Source organism: Notamacropus eugenii, chromosome X (genome assembly GCF_028372415.1).
Source record: "Notamacropus eugenii isolate mMacEug1 chromosome X, mMacEug1.pri_v2, whole genome shotgun sequence".
Classification (NCBI taxonomy): Eukaryota; Metazoa; Chordata; class Mammalia; order Diprotodontia; family Macropodidae; genus Notamacropus; species Notamacropus eugenii.
Genome location: NC_092879.1, coordinates 84,339,486 through 84,360,998, shown reverse-complemented (window position 1 = coordinate 84,360,998; position 21,513 = coordinate 84,339,486). Strand labels below are relative to the sequence as shown.

The 21,513-nt window shown below is 41.9% G+C and overlaps 1 pseudogene; it reads left to right on the top strand.

Moving 5' to 3' along the window:
* The window catches only part of LOC140516369 (uncharacterized), a 119,716-nt pseudogene extending 100,147 nt beyond the window's left edge, over positions 1–19,569 (top strand).
* Positions 19,570–21,513: the final 1,944 nt, after the last annotated feature.

Below are 21,513 nucleotides of genomic sequence, written 5' to 3'. Positions count from 1 at the left end.
CCATAAATTAAATACTGCTACAACATAAATGGTATCAGAATAAACACAATGGCAAAAAGAGAATGCAGAAGTCAGGACTATGGATGCCAAATGTGGGAGATATGGACATGCAGATCAATTTTCCTTTGATTCAAGGGAGGGTTCTCCCTACCTTGTAGGGTAGTGGAAAGGGTCTATCAGGAAAGTACTGAGATCAGAAAAAAATGAATCTTTTTTAACAATCTGAACCAAAACTTTATCAGAAAGAATGATGACAACCTCTCAACACAGAATCATCTACTTTGGAACCCTCATTTAAGCCCTTCTTTCTCAAAGTCTGCTCAAGAAAGCTGCAGTTTTTAAATGCTTGTTACTAGTCAACCAGTAGAAAGATGGGGTTGCGCACTGGAGAATCTAATATTCTCCTACCTCTACAAGCTACAGTCAATATTTCCATTGAGTAAGATTTTGTATCTGGTACCTACTATTCTCCAAGCATAATGTGACTTCTTTGGAGCAAAATGACTTGCTTGGAGTATATGCTTTGCACCTTATTGATTATTGGGTGCCAAAGGAGACATTTAAGAATGATAGGATGAAGTAATATTCCCACAGAAGAACAACCTTAAAGGCTGATAGATCAGTGTAGTCTAAGATAAACAATGGCTATTGGGGCCAAAAGGATGGGGCCTTTCTTCAAGCATCAGTGATTTTAAACTGGAAGCATGGTGAAATGAAATTGTTGGTCTTCCAGAGAAATGAACTGGCCCCAAGCACTCCTTTCCAATAGTATCCAGCCAGTTAATCCTGGATTGTGTTCAAGTCAGTGGCTGTTGGAATGCATGGACCTTGGCTAAAAGGTATATAATCACCATCACAGAATGACTGAGCTGCAAAAGACCTCCAAGGTGAGCTAGTCTAATCAGCACCTGACTTAAAGACCTCTTCTATAATAACCTCCACAAGTGGTCTCCCAGCTTCCTCTTGAAGAAACTCCATCATCATTTCACTTATGGATGGCTCTCACTCGGTAGCTCTTTCTTATATGGAGCTGAACTCCACCTTGGCAAGGTTCACTGTTTGCTCCCTCCTCTGGGGTCAGGCTAAACAAAACTCATCGCTTTTCCTAGCAAACACCCTGCAAATAACCATCATTTCTCCCACTGTTTGCCCTTCTCTGGGCCAAATTTTGGCAATCCCTTCCACAGATGCTCCTGTGATACAGTCCTGTCACCATCCTGGCCCTCTTCCTCTAGATTCTCTTTAACTTTGCTATGCCATCCTTCATATGAGGTACCCCAAATGAAATGCAATACTTCAGATTTGGTTTGTCCACAGCAGAGTAGAGAGCAATGATGAATCCTCTAGTTCTACTCATTGTGCCTCCTTTAGTGCAGCCTATTCAGCAGGTAACAAACATTTGGTAACTTACTACGGTATGTCAGGTACTGTGCCAAGCATTGAAGATACAAAGACAAACATAAAGTACCTGCATTCAAGGAGTTTAAACTCATTCAGGGGAGATGACTCTGTGTGTGTGCGTGTATACACATACATACACATATACATAATATATGCTCTTATACAAGAGGGGATTTGAGATGAGTCTTGAAGGAACCCAAGTATTCTAAAAGTCGGAGATGAGGAAGGAGAGGACTTTGGGCATGGGGGATAGGCAGTAAGGTGGCTCAGAGATGTGAGGGTGTGTCATGTTGGAGGAATAGAAAGTAGGTCAGTGGGGCTTCATGGAAGAATCTAAAAGGAGGGATAAAAAAGGTTGGAAAGATAGATTGGGTTGGAAAGGCCCTCCAAAGTCAAACAGAGGAATTTATATTCAAGTCTGAAGGCAGTAGGGAGCCCTTGGAATATGCTGAGTGACATGGTTCCACCTGTGCCCTAGGTTGCTATATGGATGGAACAAATTAGGGAGTGACTTGAGGCAGAGAGACCAAATAAGGTTGGAGGAACTGAAGGCCTCAACTAGGGTAGTAACTGAGAGAAGGATGTACCTGAGAGATGCTGTGGAGGCAGACACAGCAAAATCTGGCAAGTGGATATGTGGGGCGAGGGAGAGTGAACAGTCAGGGATGATGCCAAGACTGTGAATGTGAGTGACTAGAAAGGTGGAGATGCCTTCAACAGAGCATGTTCTGAAAGGCAGTGGGGTTTCCAGGGTGGAAAATAATGAGTTCTCTTTTAAACATGTTGAACCTAAGATAGCTTTAGCATTTCTGGCTACCATATCAAATGACTGACTTCTACTGAGTATGTGGTCCATTCAAGCTCCCAGACCTTTAGGAAGCATGTCATAATTCAGTGAATACTGGACCTAGAATCAAGAAAATCTAGGTTTGAATCTCATTTTCCACACTTACTGAGCTGTGTGATCCAGGACAAGTAACTCAACCTCTCTGAACCCAAGTATCCTCATCTGGAAAACAGAAGTAATTATATTCCTACTTCTCAGGATCAAATGAGGTAATGTTTGCAAATGGCTTTGCAAACGTTAAAATGCTATATAAGTAACACTTATTATATCATTCTTCCAGAGAGCTTTGAATCCATGGATCCATGGCAGCTCTCCCAAGTCTTATACTTGTGAAGTTGACTTTTGGACCTAAGCAAAAGCCTTGGCACACTCCCCTCCACCTCCAACATATTTTGGATTGCAATAGATGCACACAGATTTGCAAACTCTCTGAGGACAGAGGAAAGGTTTCTCCAAATGACTAATATGAGAACCGTAAAGCAAAACAACTCTGAGATTTTATCTCATACCCAACAAAGACAGTAAAAGATGGAAATAATCAGTGGTGGAAAGCTTGTGGAAAGATGGTCACAACTATTACAGAAAGGAATTCTGAATTGTGCTAAAAAACAAAAAGTGACCGAAATGCCCATCCTCTTTGACTTCCAGATCCCAGTACTCAACACATACTGTAAAGAGATTAAAAACAGCCCTTTTTGTAGTCCCAAAGAACTGAAAAGAAAGCGTATATCCATTCATTACAGAATGGCTAAGCAAGTTATGGTACATGAATGTAATGGAAAATCATTGTACCATAAGAAATGATTAAAATAAAGAATTGAGCCAAACACAAGCCATTGACCTTATCTGAGGCAGAAAGAAGGAAAAGCAAGAAAACAACATCCAGTGACTACAACGATGCAAAGAGAAAGAAAATGAAAATATACTGAGCTCTGTGTAACTATAATGACTTGGAGGAGAGCAGAGTCTTATGGGTCTATGGGCATAGAATATCCTGTCAGTTAGGTTGACACATTAGTTGATTTGGCTAAATTGCTTTTTTAATCTTCCTTGAATCTGTTACAACTGGGGAGGGGAGGGGAAGGACGTATTCAGGAAAGAATGTGATGTGAAAACAAAAGACATGAAGGAAATATTATTTACAAATCCAGGTGAGAAGTTATGAGAACTTGAACTAGGGTGATGTCCATTTGAGTGAAGAAAAGGAACAGATGTGAGAGATGCTCTGGAGATCAAAGTGATGAGACTTAGAAACTGAGGGGAGATGATGGAGAGAGAGAAGGGTCAAGGATGGCTCCCAGTTAGTAAACCTGAGTGATGTGAAGGATCAGGGTTACCTCATGAAAAAGAAGATTGGGTTGGCAGAAGACCAGGAACTTGAGATGCCTATGAGATAGCCGGAGGGAAATGGCTGGTGATGTGAGACATAAGCTCCTTCAGGGCAGGGACAGTGTCTACTTTCTTGTTTGTACCCTCAGTACTTAACCCAGTGCTGGACACACAGTAAGCCTTTTCAGTCATTCTAAACACATTTTCTCAATTGTGTCTTTGTGATAACCCATGTATGGAGTGTCTCTGTCCCTCTCTAACTTTTGCATCTGGCTCTAAGAACTCTCTTGAATAGCATCCATGTATATGTTCAGCCCCTCAACCAGAGCTAACACTACACAGGGGGTTATTAGGGCACAACTATGTCTGGCTGAGGACCTTATACTTAAGTCAAAAGGGTGAGAGCATGCAAACAGCAAAGAGCAGGCCACCAGGGGTCATAATTGCAGTCATCAAGGACATAAGGAGAACTTGTCTCTGTTTTGCTAAGCAGCTGCTTCTCAGTGGTGGGGGGATCAGAGGACAAGATTTGACTACCACCTAGGGAAAATGTAAAAAGTAGCATCCCACAGGGATCCATGCTGAAACTGCTCTCATTTTGCATGTTTATAAATGACCTGGACAGTGACAGAGTGAAAGCTCCTAGTATTTGCCTGTACTCACTGATCTCATGCCAATAAGATAAATGCCAGGCCAACAAGGGACAGATGGCAGTGGAAGGGGGGGGGGTGGAGGGCCGGGTTGGTGTTTGGGAGGAGGAAGAGGAGAATCATGGGAACAAAGGAGATCAACTTCAATGGGAACAAATAATCCCACTTAAATTAATTACTGACTGACTCTTGTCCAAGCACCAACTCTAATTTGTCACAACCTCAAAACAATTTCTTTTTCCACTCTGGACTTCTGTTTCCTCATCTGTAAAATGAGGACAGTGGGCTCCATGCTTTCTCAGACCCCTTGAAGCTCCAAAACACTCCAGTTTTTACAATTCCCTTAGAAGTAGGACCAAGTGGAGGAGCTCTATAACATTAGCAATTCTGGTTTTTTCCCCTCAAAGGACCATTTTGTATAATTTAAAATTGAAGGGTGAAGTAAGTGTGTGATGCTGAGGTATGTATACACTGGCTCTCCTTTACATCCAGGAATCATTAAAAAGTGTAGACTCCATTTTTCCATTCTCCTTTCCCACAGAGTCTGAAGAAAACCAGTAGGATTCCCCATCACGATGCACTGTCCTCCCCAGCAGGGGGTAGAAAAAGTAAACCCCACAGTTTTAGTCTTGCTTGGTTTAGCTTTGGAGCTCCCTCCAGCATTGTTCCGCTTAGTATATTACCCAGTTTTGGTCATAACACGCACACACGCGCACACACGTGCACATGCACATACACGCACACACGTGCACATGCACATACATGCACACACGCACATGCACGCACACGCACTCACGCACACACGCGCACACGCACGCACGCGCACACGCACGCACGCATGTGCACACACACATATGCACATGCACATGCATGCACATACACACACGCACACACGTGCACACACTCACGCACGCACGCGCACACATGCACACGCATGCACATGCACACGCATGCACACACACACTCACGCACACACACACGCGCACGCACACGCACACACACACATCCTCAAAGTAAAGGAAATTGTACTTTTTGCAATAGACATCAAATGTTAGCTCTTAAGGAATTTATAAGCTGCTTTTGTGGAGAATGACTGAAACGTGAGAAGAAAGGAGGAAACACACCTTCCTCCTTTTCTTTGGAGAAGTGGAGAGAAACGGGTGTGCAATGTTGCACACCCTACCAGATGTGGTGGCTGCATCAATTTATTTTACTTAACTGGGTTTTTTTGTTGTAAAAGAAGGATCACTGGGTGCTTAGGGAGCTGGGAGGGGGAAGGGTTATCTAGAAATGAATGTGATATAAATAAAGATTTTAATTTTTTTAAAAAGGAAATAAATGAAAAATACCTATGAATATAGTGCTTGATGTTTTCGAATTTGATACTCCCATACTCTCATGCATTTGTGATAGGGGGTCTACTCAACATATTGGGAGCCTTCCTCAATTTCCCTTGGCAGTACAAGGATCAGTTATCTTTTCCACTTGCCACATGAACACTAGCCTATCTTATTTGTCATACATTTCTTTGATGATGTATCCTGAATATTTCTCTTCTAGAACTGGATACTTATAATATACTACAGTCTTCTTATGTCCACCACACCTTTCCACTGCCCTTGGAGGGATCTTCAAGTTCTGCTGCTGGCCATGGATGAAATTCCCCTAACAAAGAAGAGATGCACACACATATCTACATATACATAAACACATATGTCATGCAGTGGAAAGAGAGCCAGGCCTTAGGTCGAGAAGACTCATATTCCTGAGTTCAAATCTGGCCTTACTAATGTGTGACCCTGGACAAGTCATTGGACCTTGCTTGCCTCAGTTCCCTCATCTATAAAATGAGATGGAGAAGGAAACGACAGACCATTCCAGTGTCTTTGCCAGGAAAATCCCAAATGGGGTCACAAGGAATCAGACACAACTGATATGACTGAATAACATAATATACAATGGTATATATTGCACATATAATATACAATAGCTATATAGATCTATATACAGCTAGTAAAGGTCTGAGACTAGATGTAACTGAGTCTACAGGTCCTCTAAGGAGTGTCACTAGCACCTGAAACCAAGAAGGACAGATACCAGAGAAGAAAAACAGAAATCCTAGGCCCATATCTCAAAGTCAAGGGGTAAAAAGGAGACCAGGGGAAGGAAACCCTTCCCCCTTCAAGGGTTCAGTTCATGATGTCCACACTCTGGGTGACCTGTGAGTGATCTGCACCCTTGAGACACAGTAGAAAAGAAAGAGATTGTCCCAGACTGTCAGTTTTAAAAATGTAGCCTATTCCAGCTACTCGTAAAACTGAAGACTTCTCCCACCCATACAGTAGGGGAATGCAGAGAAGCAGAGCACCTCCATCATAAGTGATCTGGCTATGCTCCAAGCCCCATTTTATACACACACACACACACACACACACATATAAGCTGTGTGGGATAGATTCATGGTTTCATATGCAATCCTCTATTTCTGTCCTTTTTATATGAATATTCATGTTTGATGATTTTCTAGTTCATTAAAAATTAAAGAAGGAAAATTATTTGGGGATCAGAAAGAGCCAGCATGGATTCATCAAGAAATCAAGAACTGGTTATACCAGAGAAGTCTCATTCCTTTGGTAACAGTATTACTAGACTTGTACACCAGGTAAATTCTCAAAATCTAGTTGTCCTTTACTCTAGCAATGTATCTGAGCTAGGCTGTCCTGCTAGACTTATCGATGAGATGAAGAGAAGAAGGCTAGACAACAACTAATTAACTGGTTGGTTAATTTCAGAACTGTTGAAGGGTCAGATGAAAAGAGCCATCTCAGACATTTACTAGCTGTATAACACTGGGCAAGTCACTTCCCCTCTCTCTGCCTCAGTTTCCTCACCTGTAAAATGAGGATAACAATAGAACTTACTGCTCTGGGTTGTCATGAAGATCAAATGAGATATGATTTGTAAAGAGCTTTGTGAATCTTAAATCTATAACAGTAGCTATGGTGATGATGATGATGATGATAAGATGGTGGTGGTGGTGGTGGTGGTGGTGGTGGTGGAGGTGGTGGTGATGGTGATGGTGATGAAGGTGATGATCATGAATCAGCAACAACAACAGAATACAAAGTCCAAGAGATGAAATCCAAGTTAGTAGAGTATACAAATCCAGGTGAAGTATCAAATACAATCATAATTATCTCAGGAGATATTAAAAAGTTAATGACCATGACATGCCTTAGTTTCGATTCGTTGTTATTATTGGTAGTAGAGGTGGTAGAGGTTGTTCAGATCTGTGACTCACACTGTGATATTTCAGTGCAGAAACTCCCTCCACCAATGCAGGTTGGAAATTTGTGTGTTACTATAGTCTTAAAGAATCACCTGGGACACTGAAGGGTTAAATCATGTGCCTATTTTCAGTTAATAAGGGACAGAGGCAGTCTGGTTTTGGCGACTCTAAAGTAAACCCTTCAACTACCATTCCACACTGCTTTTCTTCCTTTAGAATGTATGTAAAATTTCCTGGTTCATTCTAATAGTTCAAGAGGCTTTGTGTCTCCAAATAAACACAAACTACACATAGAAAAAGAATCTTTTAATAATGCTATAACTAATAAGTTAGTTTCAAGGCATAACTAATTCATATTCGAAGGAAAGCTTCCTAGATGCACCTTGTTAAATTCAGGTTATGGGCATCAGCAGATGTCATAATGAGATATTCCATTATTGAAAATACATTATAACACATATTAGAATGAAAGGTCCTCTGATTTTAAATTTTTTGAGAATTTTAAAAAGTGATTCGATCTGACACATACAACTACATGGTATGTCTATTACTGCAGGAAAGACATTACTCAAGAAAAGTAGGTTATAAATAATTATACACTGATATTTCAAAGCTATATCTCTTTAGTAGATCTCTAATCCATTTCAATTTACCCTACCAAATTTGGATTTGATACTATCTAAGTAAATGGTCTCCATATAAAATATTCAGTGCTCACTATGTAGAGGTTTCTCCTATACAATACAGAATTCTATACATTTCAAAATATGCTACTATTCTGATATCGCTGGCAGGTTAAGGAAGGCCATATACTGAGAACCAGGTAACAATTCAAGAGCTATCAATTATTCACATGAAATCTATCAACTCAACTTCTTCAGGGTTTCCTGTTTGCCTTCCATTTGAGTTCATCAATTGGCATCTGGAGGATTTGGGGCATAGAAAGATTTAGGAGCTATGGCGCCTGCTGCTAGGACTCTATCTAGCACTCAGTCACCACAGGAGGGTACCATGAAGGGAAGCAACATCTTTGTCCTTCCAGAATCTCTCATTCTGGGGATACCCCAAGACCAGTCCAAGGCTCAATCAAGAAACATTTTCTTTGGAGCTTCTAATTTCTTTTGCTTTTTTTCCCTCTTTTAGATTGCCAGCACCTTCCTGGTCCTTCTCCTCTCCCTTCTATCAAAGCAGGAAGAATCTGTAATTTTTGTTAGCAGAGGGAACTCCTAGGGTGGAAACGTCTACAATCCACAGAAATCAAAACCTATCGATGATGTAATAGATCAATCCAAGGCCATTTGCTCAAGTCACAAAGAGTTGTTAGGTGATGTAAATAAGGTCACACTGCTACTTGTTGCCAAAAGAGTGATGTGAACCCACATTTTCCTGAAATCAAATCCAGCACTCTATTCACAAGGCTACTGGAAACAACTTAAAAATCTAAAGCCTCTATTAACAAGACAACAGCCTTTAAGCTACAAGGACAGAGCTGTTAGTAGAAGAACTTCAGTTATTATTCAATGAACTGCTGCGGGGGGATAATGGGGTAGTATCAACCATCTAAAATCTTATCACACAGGTAGTCATATAACATAGCTACATGTAAGGTCATTCCTAGCCTCTCTGTTTGGAAAGACCCTTGTCTTCCATCCAGCCCAGCCCTATACCAATTCAACCCTAGGTCTAGTTCCACCTATTCTCAGTGAGGTCTTTCCCAATATTTGAGCCCACTGTGTTCTCTGCTGATTTCTGCCAACACATCTGCACTACTCATGGCACCTAATCCTCCGTTGTCTTTTCCAGTGCCTTCACTCTTCACGTCTAGTTCCTCTGAGTCTGCATCTCCTATATCATCGAACACAAGGCTAAGGTGTACAATGGCTTTTTAGTAAGTGCTTGCATAGGGCAACTTCTTGTTAAGTGTACATAATGACTTGGCCTTCAGCAGTTGGCAGAAGGGTTACACTGATGGGGACCAGGTACAGTTTAGCAAGACAACACTAAGCAAAGAGTCACAATAAATTTCTAATCCTCAGTTGGGGAGACATTTCTGACAAAGACTGCTCTTAGTGAATGGGAAATGGAGGCGCAAAAATAGATTTAAGTCTCTGGGCACTAGCTAGCCATGGTTATTCTGTATTCCAAAGACCTTGGTGCCTGGGATGGTGAATCTTCTTTTGGAGAGGAAAATGCCTTTCATTGTCAGGGCTCTGAGAATCGGCCCTCCTTATGAGAGAAAAAACTGCTAAGGTTCCTCCTTAGTCAAATAACTAGGAGTATGAAGGCTCTTCCTTTCTAAAAGAGTTGTAGCTGAAAGCCTCTGGGTGTTAAGGGAAAAGTGCACCCACTCTTTATTCAATGGAAAAGTAGCAATGAATCAACTGAGTATTCTTATAGAAGTTAGAATTTGGAAACAGTCCTACCCAGTAGTGTGAGACTAGCATGAAGCAAGAGTCAACAGTCAGACCACAAGTATTTATTAAGTGCTAATGATATATCAGGCACCATACCAAGCAGTGGGATACAGAGACAAAGACAAGGTCTTTCCCTCGAGGAGCATTCAAAGTCTAACAAGGGAGATGATGTTCAAACAACTACATACGTATGACAAAACTAGAGTGGAAATAGAAAGTAATCTCAAGGGGAAGGCACTAGGAGTGGGAAACTCTGGGAAAGGCCTCCTGCAGAAGGTGGGATTGGAGCTGAGTCCTGAAGGAAGAAGTGAGAAGGGCCAGTCTTTCAGGCATGGGGAGAACTACAAGTTCTCTTTATGTATCTCTATCTCTCCATACACACTCCATATTTGTGACTGTTCTTCCGACTGATGGTATATTTGTGGGAGAGTATACCCATATTTAAAACGGAAATATTTTATTCGTAGCTCTTTACTTTGAACTAATTGTGGCCTCAGGCTGACAAGAAAATCTAATCAAATCTGTGGGTTTTGAGTGGATGCATACCAACTGAGTACCCTGAAGCTAGCCTTGTTTGAGGGTACCCACTGTGTGACCTGGGGAGTACCCCAAGGATTGACACTTGCTGAATGAAAGTCGCTGTATTCTACTTGCACAATGAATGCCCAATTGATAAGCCACTGGGCTACCCCATGGTAAATTCAGTTGGCTTGTTAAGATGGTTGTAATGCTTGTATCATTCCATAGGCATTCCAGTTATTAAGAAACCTTAATGACAAAATTAGATTAACTAATTTTCCTAGGGAAGACTTCTGAGATGATCAATTTACTAGTTATTAAAATTGTAATCTTATGACCAATGAAAAGACTACAGTGTGGCAGATTTCCTTAGCTTCTTATGGCTGCTAGGCATGCCCTTTGAAATATCTCTAAGGGTTGAGAAGAAGACAAGAAAAAGTTAAGAGGGTAAGAGAATGAGACAGATCTTTAAAAGAGCCAGGGTTGAGAGAAGGGAAGGACCACAACAGATACAGATAATTACCAATAGGAACAACCTGCCTGAAGTCATAAACGAAAAGTTGTTTTCAGTACTATATCTAGAAAAAAAGGATGTACCAACATTTTTTGAGGGGGCAGCTTGGTACAGTTCTTGGCCATATCATAGAACAACTAACTCCAGCTGCTACTCGAAGGTCTCATTACCATGGCATCCTTCTCCTGAAACCCATTTTACCCAGCACTGGAAGAGATGAGGACAAGTTTCTCTGAGAGTCAAGCAACCCCTTCCCAGCACTGCAGCCATGGTCAGACACTGCAATTTGTACAGCTGTCACTATACCTTAGCTGAATTTGGTGCTAGGTATACTTAGGGCTAGTTTGATGTAGTTAGGGCTCTGGTCACCTGAATGTAAACTAGCCCAGCTTTAGAATTTTACCCATGAGCAACATCAGGTCAAGGGAAGGTAAAAAAGCTTGGCCAAGGCCACATGGGTAGTTACTGATAGTGTATGGATTGGCACTGACTCCTAACATTCAGGGCTCTTCCTACTATACAACATTGTCTTCCCCCTTCCCTTCTGCATCTTCCCTTCTCCCCCCTTTCTCTCCTACCCCACCCCCACAGCACACAACTCTGAATTGCTAATCTCCATTCAATATTCTAACTCTTCAATCACTCAAAAAAGGCTTTAAAAAGTTGAAGTTAATATTATTGAATCATATACAGTGTTGGACACATAGTACAACCCTAAGAAATACTTAATTATTAGTGAAAATTTCCTTTCTGTTGGCGATTACTACTAAGATGCAGGTCACCAGTGGGTTAGAGATATCACCCCACTTCATTCTGCACCAGGAAGGCAATTGAAAGGGAACAGGGTCAAATAAAGTATATTTTGGTTGTCCCGTTAGGCATAGTCAAGTCAATGACTCTGATGGACAAGTCAGTGCAATAAAACAGTTCATTTCAGAGTCATAAAACTTGAGCGTTGGAAAAGAGCAGTGATCTGTCCTCCAAGTCACAACTGCCTCATTTCCAAGGGTCTATCCTCAGACCTTAGGGTAGATCAATCCTGGTAGGGGCAGCTAGGTGGTACAATGGATAGAGCACCAGTGCAGGAGTCAAGAGGACCTGAGTTCAAATCTCACCTCAGACACTTGACACTCTCTAGCTATGTAACCTTGGGAAAGTCACTTAACCCCAACTGACTCATCTTGGGTCATCTCCAGTCATCCTGATGAATATCTGGTCACTGGATTCAGATGGCTCTGGAGAAGAAGTGAGGCTGGTGACCTGCACAGCCCTTACTCAAAAAACAAAGTCCAGTGCAAGTCATGTCATCATTTCTCTGATGGCATGGTCTTCTTTGGCAACGAAAGATAAACACACACAGATCAATCCTGGATCATCACTTTCCTGGTTATTCCTACTCAAAATGTAGCATCTCTCTTTATGAGACTAAGAAGTCCTTGTCGTCCCCTTTGTGTTTGTAGCCTTAACACTTGGCACAATGTATGACACTGAGAAATGGTTTAATAAATGCTTTTTCATTCACTCATTCATTCATTCTCACTGGATACAAAATGAAAGTGAATCGAAAAGAAAAAAAGGAGCTTACATGGCTATTGCCATGTTTCTCTGCCCCTTCCACTGAGCCCCACTTTTTTTTCTTTTCTGGAACAGTTCCCAGAATTCTTTGAAGGGTCAAAAATTGGACAAGGATGCACTTATATGTGTTTCTTCTATGCTTACATACAGAAAAATGAAAGAGAATAATTCCATTTGGAAGAAAAGAAGTGGACATTATCTAAAGGCTGCAATTTGTTCAGAAATTATGTAGATAAAAGGAGCTAGGTGGTGTAGGAGATACAGCTCTGGGTCTACAGGCAGGAAGACCTGAGTTCAAATCCTGCCTCACAAATCTACTAGCCACATGACCTTGAACAAGTGACTTAACCTCTGTGTGTCTTGGTTTTCCTCCCTCCAGGAGTTGTTCTGAGGCTGGAATGAAATGATACATTTAAAGCACTTCTCCAATCTTGAAGTGCTCCAAAAACATAAGTCATGATTCCTGAAAGAGAAAACCTATTTTGAGACAATCTATTTCATAAGATAAATCATCATTTTCATGGAAATCTTACTTTCAGAATCTGGAAAAAAGGAAATAATGTTTCTATTACTTCAAGCATCTGTCACTAGTCTGTACAAATCATCCCTGGGTATTTAAAAAACACTTCTTTCATTTCCAGCTTCAAGGCTCAGAGTGTATCTCATGTATACTTTGATGACACTGGGATCGCATCAACGCAGGCACTTCCTCCACCAAAGCAAGCGCTGGCCCCTGAATGCAGAATACTGCAGGACTGTACGTATCTGATCCACGCTGGACGGTGCATCAACCAGACCCCAATACCTGCTTTTATTCTGCTGCCTTAAGCAACAGCAGCAGATGGGATGCCCCCTTCCTTGCCTGAGTCTATCTCCTTCACACTGATGACAGCCTTCCCTCTACTCCCCATCACTCCAGAGCTAACACAGACTGAAGGTGAGGTGTGTGCATACTGGAAATGTGCCCGGGATAAGGGAAAATGTGTTCATCACACTGCACATGCTTGACAACTCTCAACTAAAGGGGGCTTTGACATGACTCGGTTCTTACTATGCTATTTCTTCCTGGTATGAGGGAGTTCCATTAAATAACCACAGCAGCGTAGGACAATGGGATTTGAGAGTGTCTTTACAATGCAGCCCAAATGGGGTTCATTCAGTGAGGGCACTTAATGGTACCAGTTGTTGCCAGAGAAAGCACACCTGCAAGGTCTGAGAGTCTGGGCTACTCAGGTTAAAAAGAAAGCCTCAAAGAGCCTTTAAGAGTGTGACTAGTTTTCTGAAAGAGTGAATGGATGAAAAACACAAGTGAATGAATGCTGACAGAATGCTGGCAAAGGGTGCCTGGATTACAGAAGCATATTAATTCTATACATACCTAAAAGGCACTGAGGAACATGGCAGGGGAACTAGGAAAACCTATGCCAGCCGATGTGCTGCTCACGACAGGAGCCAGAGTCCCATTCAGAAGAGCTCCCTTTTTATCAGTTGAGCAGGGAAACCAAGTGATTTCTTGTCACCTTTAAGATGGACTTCTATTCTCCCCTCACTAGAAGCCTGGCCTTGGCCTTGCCGCATCCTACCTTTCAGGACCCCCTTAGCAGTCATACAGGACCCATCTTGCTCTCTACAGTGCCAGTCCCCCAAACCCCCTTGTGTACACACACACACACACACACACACACACACACACACACACACACGGTGCACCTTCGTCCTTGGGCCTCTCTTGAATCCTCAGGCATCTCAGTATTCCAGAAATTTCTGCACTCCCTCTCTTCACATCCCAGAATATCCCTCTCCTTTGTGCTCTTCCTGTAAAGCCCCCACTAAGTGACTGGACCGAATTAACCAGAAGCTAAGTTATAAATGTATCTTAACATCTAACATTTATATTTTGGTGTCTCTTTCTTACCATCCTCTCATTGTCCCCCAATCAAATTATAGTTTTTAGGACCAAAGAAACATATATTTAGAAGTGAAAGGGCCCTCTCCTTGCCATCTTCCCTGAACACTGGTATGCCCTAACCCTTTCTAGCTATTGCCCGAGGAATCATTGCTGCTGGTGAGGAAATGGTAACCGATTGCCCCACGTAGGGCTCCCTGGACCACAACTCTTTCTCCTGGACACTACTGACTTGAATGTGTTGTATTCCCCTATTAAAATATAAGCTCCTTGAGGGGAGGAAGAGTTTGGCTTTTATTTCTCTATATCTGCCACTTCAGGACTTAACACACTTTTCATTCTTTCAGACTGAGGTCCAGAGGTATTAAGTGATTTGCTCAAGTAACAGAGGCATGATCTGAACCCAGCATCTATGATTTCCAACTTGGTCCTCTGCATTGATCTGTGTCAAGACTGCCATACCTAAAAAGACTCTCAGATCCTCAAGGCTGGAGGCTACCTTGTAATATGTGCTGTCTTGTGTGCCTGCCTGGCATGTAAACTCGGTGTAATACCTAGACCCATCCTAAAAAGTACTTGGAAATTAATAAACGGTTATAGAATTGAACTTCAGCCCATAACACCTTAAGAGAGTCATGTGAGGAAGGGCAAGATCAGCAGGGGAGATAGATTGGTCTTAGAGGGCCATTTAACAACCCTCAAGTCATCCCACTTCAAGAGCAGGCCCTGGGTTCAGGGCAAAAGGAGAGAGCTTTTCCTGTTAGAACCCTAAAACCCTCTGCCCCGACCCAGTCTTCGACTTGGGGAGCTTTCGGCAAACTTCCTCTGAGCATGTAGCCTATGGCTTATCCTGTTCTATTCATCATTGGGGTGGGTGAACTTTTGCACACTGCTAGGTTTATGGTTTTGTTTTTGTTTCCCTGCCCCCACAACAGGAAAAGCAATGGTTTAACCCTCTGAGGTCATAATCATTTAGACTAATATTAAGCACTGAAAAGTAAGCTAGCCTTGGGGGTCAGAGGACCTGGGCTCAATTCCCCACAACGCAACTTCTTACTCATATATATGACATGGGAAAAGGTACCTTCTCTCTGGTCTTCAATTTCCTCACCTATAAAAAGATGCATGTGGATTATGTGGTCTCCAAGGTCTCCTTTTACCTCTAAGTCATGAGTTTTTAGCCTGAAGTCCATGCTTTTTTTTATTATCTGTATTTCAGTAGAATTGGTTTCCTTTGTAATCTTATGCATTTTCTTTTATGAACTCAAAAATGTGATTCTGAACAGATGTCCGTAGGCTTTATCAGACTGCCTAGCAAAGGAGTCCAGACTCCCCAAAAGGTTAAGGGTCCCTGACCCAAAATTGATGCAGAGCAATAATTGGAAGGGGCCAAGGTGGGAGACAGCAGGATGTAGTGGATAGGAAGTTTATCTCACAGTCAGAAAGGTCTGGTTTCAAGTCCTTCTTTTCTCACATGACTTTCTAAGACTGCTTGGCAAAAGGGTTGCTGATCAGCATAGAAGAGGACATTTTCTCCCTAGGAATTCAGAGGTCTAAACAAAAGAAACACAGTGTATGATGGGGCTGGGGTGGGGCACATTATTCCCAGGTTCATTCACAACATTTCTCAACTAAGCAGACATGCCTCTGGAAGCCCCTAGGTCACTAGACTCCAAGTCGATGGTGGCGGGCATTTAACCTTGGGGCAGCAACTCTAGAGAGCTACATTTTGCTTTTGGTTCAAAAGAACACCCCCCAACTGCTCAGTTTCCTTTTTGAGTAGAGTGAGTTGACCTCATTAGCACACTCCAGTGTAGGGCCCCTACACAAATCCTTATTGCCTCTCTAGTAAACGACCACCACACTCTACAGCTTGAAAGTACCATTTATCTAACAAGACATACTTTCATTATCCATCACTATTTTATGGCAGCTTTTAAAATTAGAATCATCAGAATATTTGAAAAGTTTCCTTACATATCTATCATTTCCTGTTGGTGCTTCCATAAATTTTACTGCCTTAAATATGAAACATAGAACTGATTTGTCAGTCTTTGTCATTAAGGGAATGTCCTTTCTTCTTTTGTTGTTATATGCCACACTAGCTGATATGTTAGGCTCCAAAAAGGCCAGCAGAAATAGAGACAAAAGTAAAATATGAAAAGAAAAGTAAAATACAAATCAAAGTTGTAGCATTGATGGTAAAGGCACAGTTATGAAAGCTGTATTCTTTTGACAAGTCTCTTTGCACAATAATGAGGTCATTATTCCAGAGATAGAACAACAAAATGCCAACATCTTTACTGATCATTTTCTATACCAACTGCTATCTACCTCTCCTGAGAAATAATTAGGTAGAAGTCACCTCCCAAACTGCACTGTTGACTTACTTCATGGATGGTTGGGCCAAAGTCACTGTTTCCATCCAGGTGGCAAAATGAATAAAGCAGAGGGAACTTTTTTAAGGTTCCTCTGAGAGGGACCTAGGCTGGTGAAAATAACTCTGTCACAGTGAGAACAAATTGAGAGGGCCCCTATATCATCTGAGAGCACACATCTTCCCCAGCTGACCCCGTTTTCATGGCAGCAATGGCAGCTTCTCCTGCCCAGTCATATTCCCATAGTAGCAGCTAAGTTCCATGACAGGCATTTTTCTAACCCCTTTAATAGTTTAGAAACCTCACAATATTGAGTGCATACATCTCCTTCCATCAGCAATAATCCTGGTAAAGAACCAGAGTGGAGCATAAGAGGAAGATTGTGTGAAAGTCTTCTCCACTTGCCAAAATTTGTGGGTACATTGTTATGATCTGGGCAGTATCCCAGCATTGACTATTTCCTCACAAAGCCCATATTTTGTTATTTTGGGTCTAAATATGGAATTTATGGGTCACTCATATAAATACAACAGAATATCAGAGTGAATCCATATTAGTTTTAGAAACTTTGAAATTATGGCGTATTTCATCCAGAATCTCAGGGTTGAAAAGGAGCTCAGAGGCCATACCTAAAGGAAAAGCTCTACTCTACCAAACGTAATCAATGACCAGACCCAATCTTTCAGTGAAAACGTCCAGTGAGTAGAACTTCACAAGGCAGTCCATTGCACAAGTAGAGAGCACTGACTGTTAATTCAATTCAACAAGCACTTACTACATGGCAAGCATGGCGCCAGGAATTGAGGGAACAAAGAGAAAAACCAAACTATCCCTTGCTCTTAAGGAGCTCATATTCTTACAATCTGCTGGGAGAAAAATACAGATGCAAATAAGGAGAGCCTATCTGTTCATCCATATATCCATCTATCCATACAACCCTCCCTCTCTGTCAATCTATTTCTATAATAAATTCAAAGTAACTGAGGGAGGGGGAAGAATTTAGGGTCCTTACTATTCTTGTAGGATATGACGCATTAGCTGAGTCTTGAAAGGAGCCAGAGGTTCCCTGGGCACACAAGTGAGGAAGGAGAGCCTTCAGAATTGGTGGTAGACTTATGATACCATCCCACCTTATTTTGTTTCTCCACTGTTCCTCATTCTACCCTCAGGGGCCAAGCAGAAAAAGTCTGATCCCTCTTCCACATGACAGCTCTTCTGAGTAGTTGAAGACATTAATATGGCATTTTAATTCACACACGACATATCCATCATTTATGAAAGCTGTTTTTAAAAACAAAAACACTAAACTGAACCAGATGGCGGTCTCCCTGAATCAGGCATGTGAGTTGGAGGGGAGCACAAACTCTATTGGCATAGGAAAGTTTCAGAAGACTTTTACTTTGGAGTTCAGAATTTTCATGAGAACAGGACCTTCCAAGGAGACTACCTACAGAGCTATTTCATTCCCTTCTTCTCCACAAATGTCACCAATCAGACTGCACTGACTATCAGAAAATAGAATTCAACAAGCTTTCATAAATGTTTCATGCTCACTTCAGACCCAGAAAAGTGAGATGCAAATATGACTTCTTCCTCTCAATCAATCAACAATCATTTATTCAACAATCACTGTGAGCTGGTCCCATGCTAGGCACTGGCCATAGAAAGGCAAGAGGAAAACAAACAGTGGCTGCTATTGCGGAGGTGAAATCTAGCGAGATGGAACCAAGCATGTGCAAATATAGGCACATACATAATGGGAGCTGTGAATGACACCATTTAGGAAAGGCTCCATTGTGTAGAAGGTAGGACTTGGGTTGAGTCTTGAAGGAACTTAACTAGGGATCTAAAGAGGCGGAGGTAAGGAAAGAAGGCATTCCAGATATGGAGGACAGTCAGTTGCAAAGGCACCAAGATGGGAGATGGAGTGCTGTGGGAAAATAGAAAGGCCAATCCAGCTAGACAGGCATGTACGTGGAGGGGAATAATGTGTAAAAGAAGGCTGGGACTAGACTGTGAAGGACTTTAAAAGACAAACAGAGAGAAGCAGCACAGCTCAGAGCAGAGCAAGCAGCAGTCAGAGAGGGAGCTGGAACAGGCTGGGCGCCAAGGTCAGCAGCATCAAGACCGAGTCAGTGAAGGGCAGAATTCAGGCTCTGCAGCAACAGGCCAATGATGCTAAGGAGAGGGCCAAGCACCTCCGGTGGGAGGGGCACAAGGAGAAGCTGGCCTGGGTTGAGGCTGAGGTGACTTCCTTGCACTGTCACATCCAGCTGATTGGGGAGGACTTGTACCATGCTCAGGAGCACCTGGCTACCACTCTGTAGAAGCCAGAAGAGGCAGAGAAAGCAGCTGAGAAGGTGATTGAAAATCAGGCCCTGAAGAATGAAGAGAAGTCGGAACTACAAGAAATCCAGTTGGAAGAGCCCAAGCACATTGTTGAGGAAGCAGACAGAAAGTGAGGAGATGTGATCATTGAGGGGCACTTTGCCCTTTGGAGGAAGAAGTATAAGGAAATCAGACTGATGGAACAGAACCTCAAGTGTCTGAATGTTGCTGAAGAAAAAAATTAGTGGAAACAAAACAAATATAAGGAGATAGCAATTCTTACTGATAAACTCAAGAAAGCAGAGACCCCGGCCAAAATTGCTGAGAGACCCGGAGCCAAGTTGGAAAAGACAATTGATGACTTAGAAGAGAAACTGAAATGCACTAAAGAGAAGCACCTCTACACACAAGTATGCTAGACCAGACTCTGCCTGTTTCACCAGCTCCACCCTATCACTGTCCTTCCACTCACCCCGACTCCTCTGGAGGCCAGCCTGCCCAAAGCTAACCTTTCATCTGAGGGCTCATCTTTAGCCTGAAGACTGCATTCTTCTCCCCACCCACCCACCCACCCCTAGACCCAACTCCTCATTTCAATTTCACAAAGCTGTCTCTGCAACTCTCCCCTAGAGATCCCAGGTGTCCTAGGAACCGATTGCTTTGGGGACCAACATTTGAGGGAATCTGAGCTCAAAGCAATAATGTCTTTAAAGCATGTTGTAGGATGTAGATATTTTGTAATTACCTTTTTGGTTGTTGTCGTAGCAACCATTTGTAAACCATTTCAGATAATTCCCCAACTCCTGGGCTGTATCTAATCACTTTTCTTCCTACTGGATTGGAAATCTTTCTGCCTAAACAGTGTCCCTTCTTTATAGAACAGTGAATGAGGTGTTAGCCTGTCTTATTGAGAGCTAAACATACCCAAGAAAAGACTCCACCATGGGAAACCTCAAATGTTCCATACAAAGCACCAGTCAAACCAGAAGGGTCATTTCAGGAGGAGTTTGCCAAAAATGGGTGCTGTTCAGGTCTTCAGCTTTAAGGAATCTTGGGTGTCTCTTTTATTTTACACTTGCATCATTAGCAACCAAGAAAATTACAGAGACAAGACCTCTCTGAGACCAAATTGTCTTCCCTTTCCTCTCCCATTCACAGAATGGGTCATGTGTCCCAGAAGTTGGGGTGCCTACTCCTAACTCCTCTCCACTTTCTTTGAAAAATATAGATATATGTAAGTATATATATATATTTATATACATATATAAAATATACATGTGTGTATGCACACATATGCGTATACATGTATACACACACACTCATTAGCCAAGTCAATTTCATCTCCTTATGAATTCCAGGGAATGAAGCTGCTGTCTCTAAAAGTGCCATCTCACTGTGCTTTGTATTACTCGGTGCTGGAGAAATCCTGAATAGCTTGTGTACAAAACTTGTTTTTAATTTATAGATGTGTTTGGAGCTTTGTTTTTCTAGGGTAGAGAGCACCCATGAAATCTCACCCCACCCCTTGTCCAGCCGTGAGCACTCTCTGTCTGCAGTCTAGGGGTTGGTAGTGTGCTAATCTTTTTTAATTCCTTTTTTTAAATTTTGGTGAGGTTTCTGTACAGTCTGTGTTAGTTTTGCATCATGAAACTTACTGGCTTGAAATGTATTCTCCTTCAGTGTGGTTTATTTGGGAGCCAATCTGGATAAAAATGAACCAACAGTGCAACTGTTTTGATGCTGAAAATTAATAAAACGTTTTTTGAAGTAAAGAAAAAGTCCCTCCAAAATTATTCAAACTGAGGCATTTAATTTTAATCTAGGGAACAGGGAGTCACTGATATATATATATATATATATATATATATATATATATATATATATATATATATATATATACAGGAGAACTGACATGATCTGACCCATAGTACAACAAAATGGCAGCTGTATGGTGGAGGAAATGGAGAGAAAAGCAACCTGAGTCAGGGATACCAGGTACAAAGATATTCCAGGAGAGATATAAAGGTGAGAGGTGTAGAGTATATGGTCAACACCATCCAAAATGAGTCCTATCTCAGCTGGCTCTGATTGAATGTTTGGTTAATTGTGCTTGGTGTGTATGTGTGTGTGTATGTATGTGTGTGTGTGTGTCTGTGTGTGTTTGTGTGTTGTCATTCTTTTCTGCAACAAGGAAGGTGCAGTGGGCTTCGGATGATGGTTACGGCAATAAAAGGGAAATAACTTGCATAACATAGTGTATAGATAGCCAGGTGGTGCTACAGTGGATAGCGTGCTGGGCCTGGAGTCTAGAAGAACTGAGTTCAAATTCAACCTCAGACATTTGCTAACTGTGTGACCCCCAA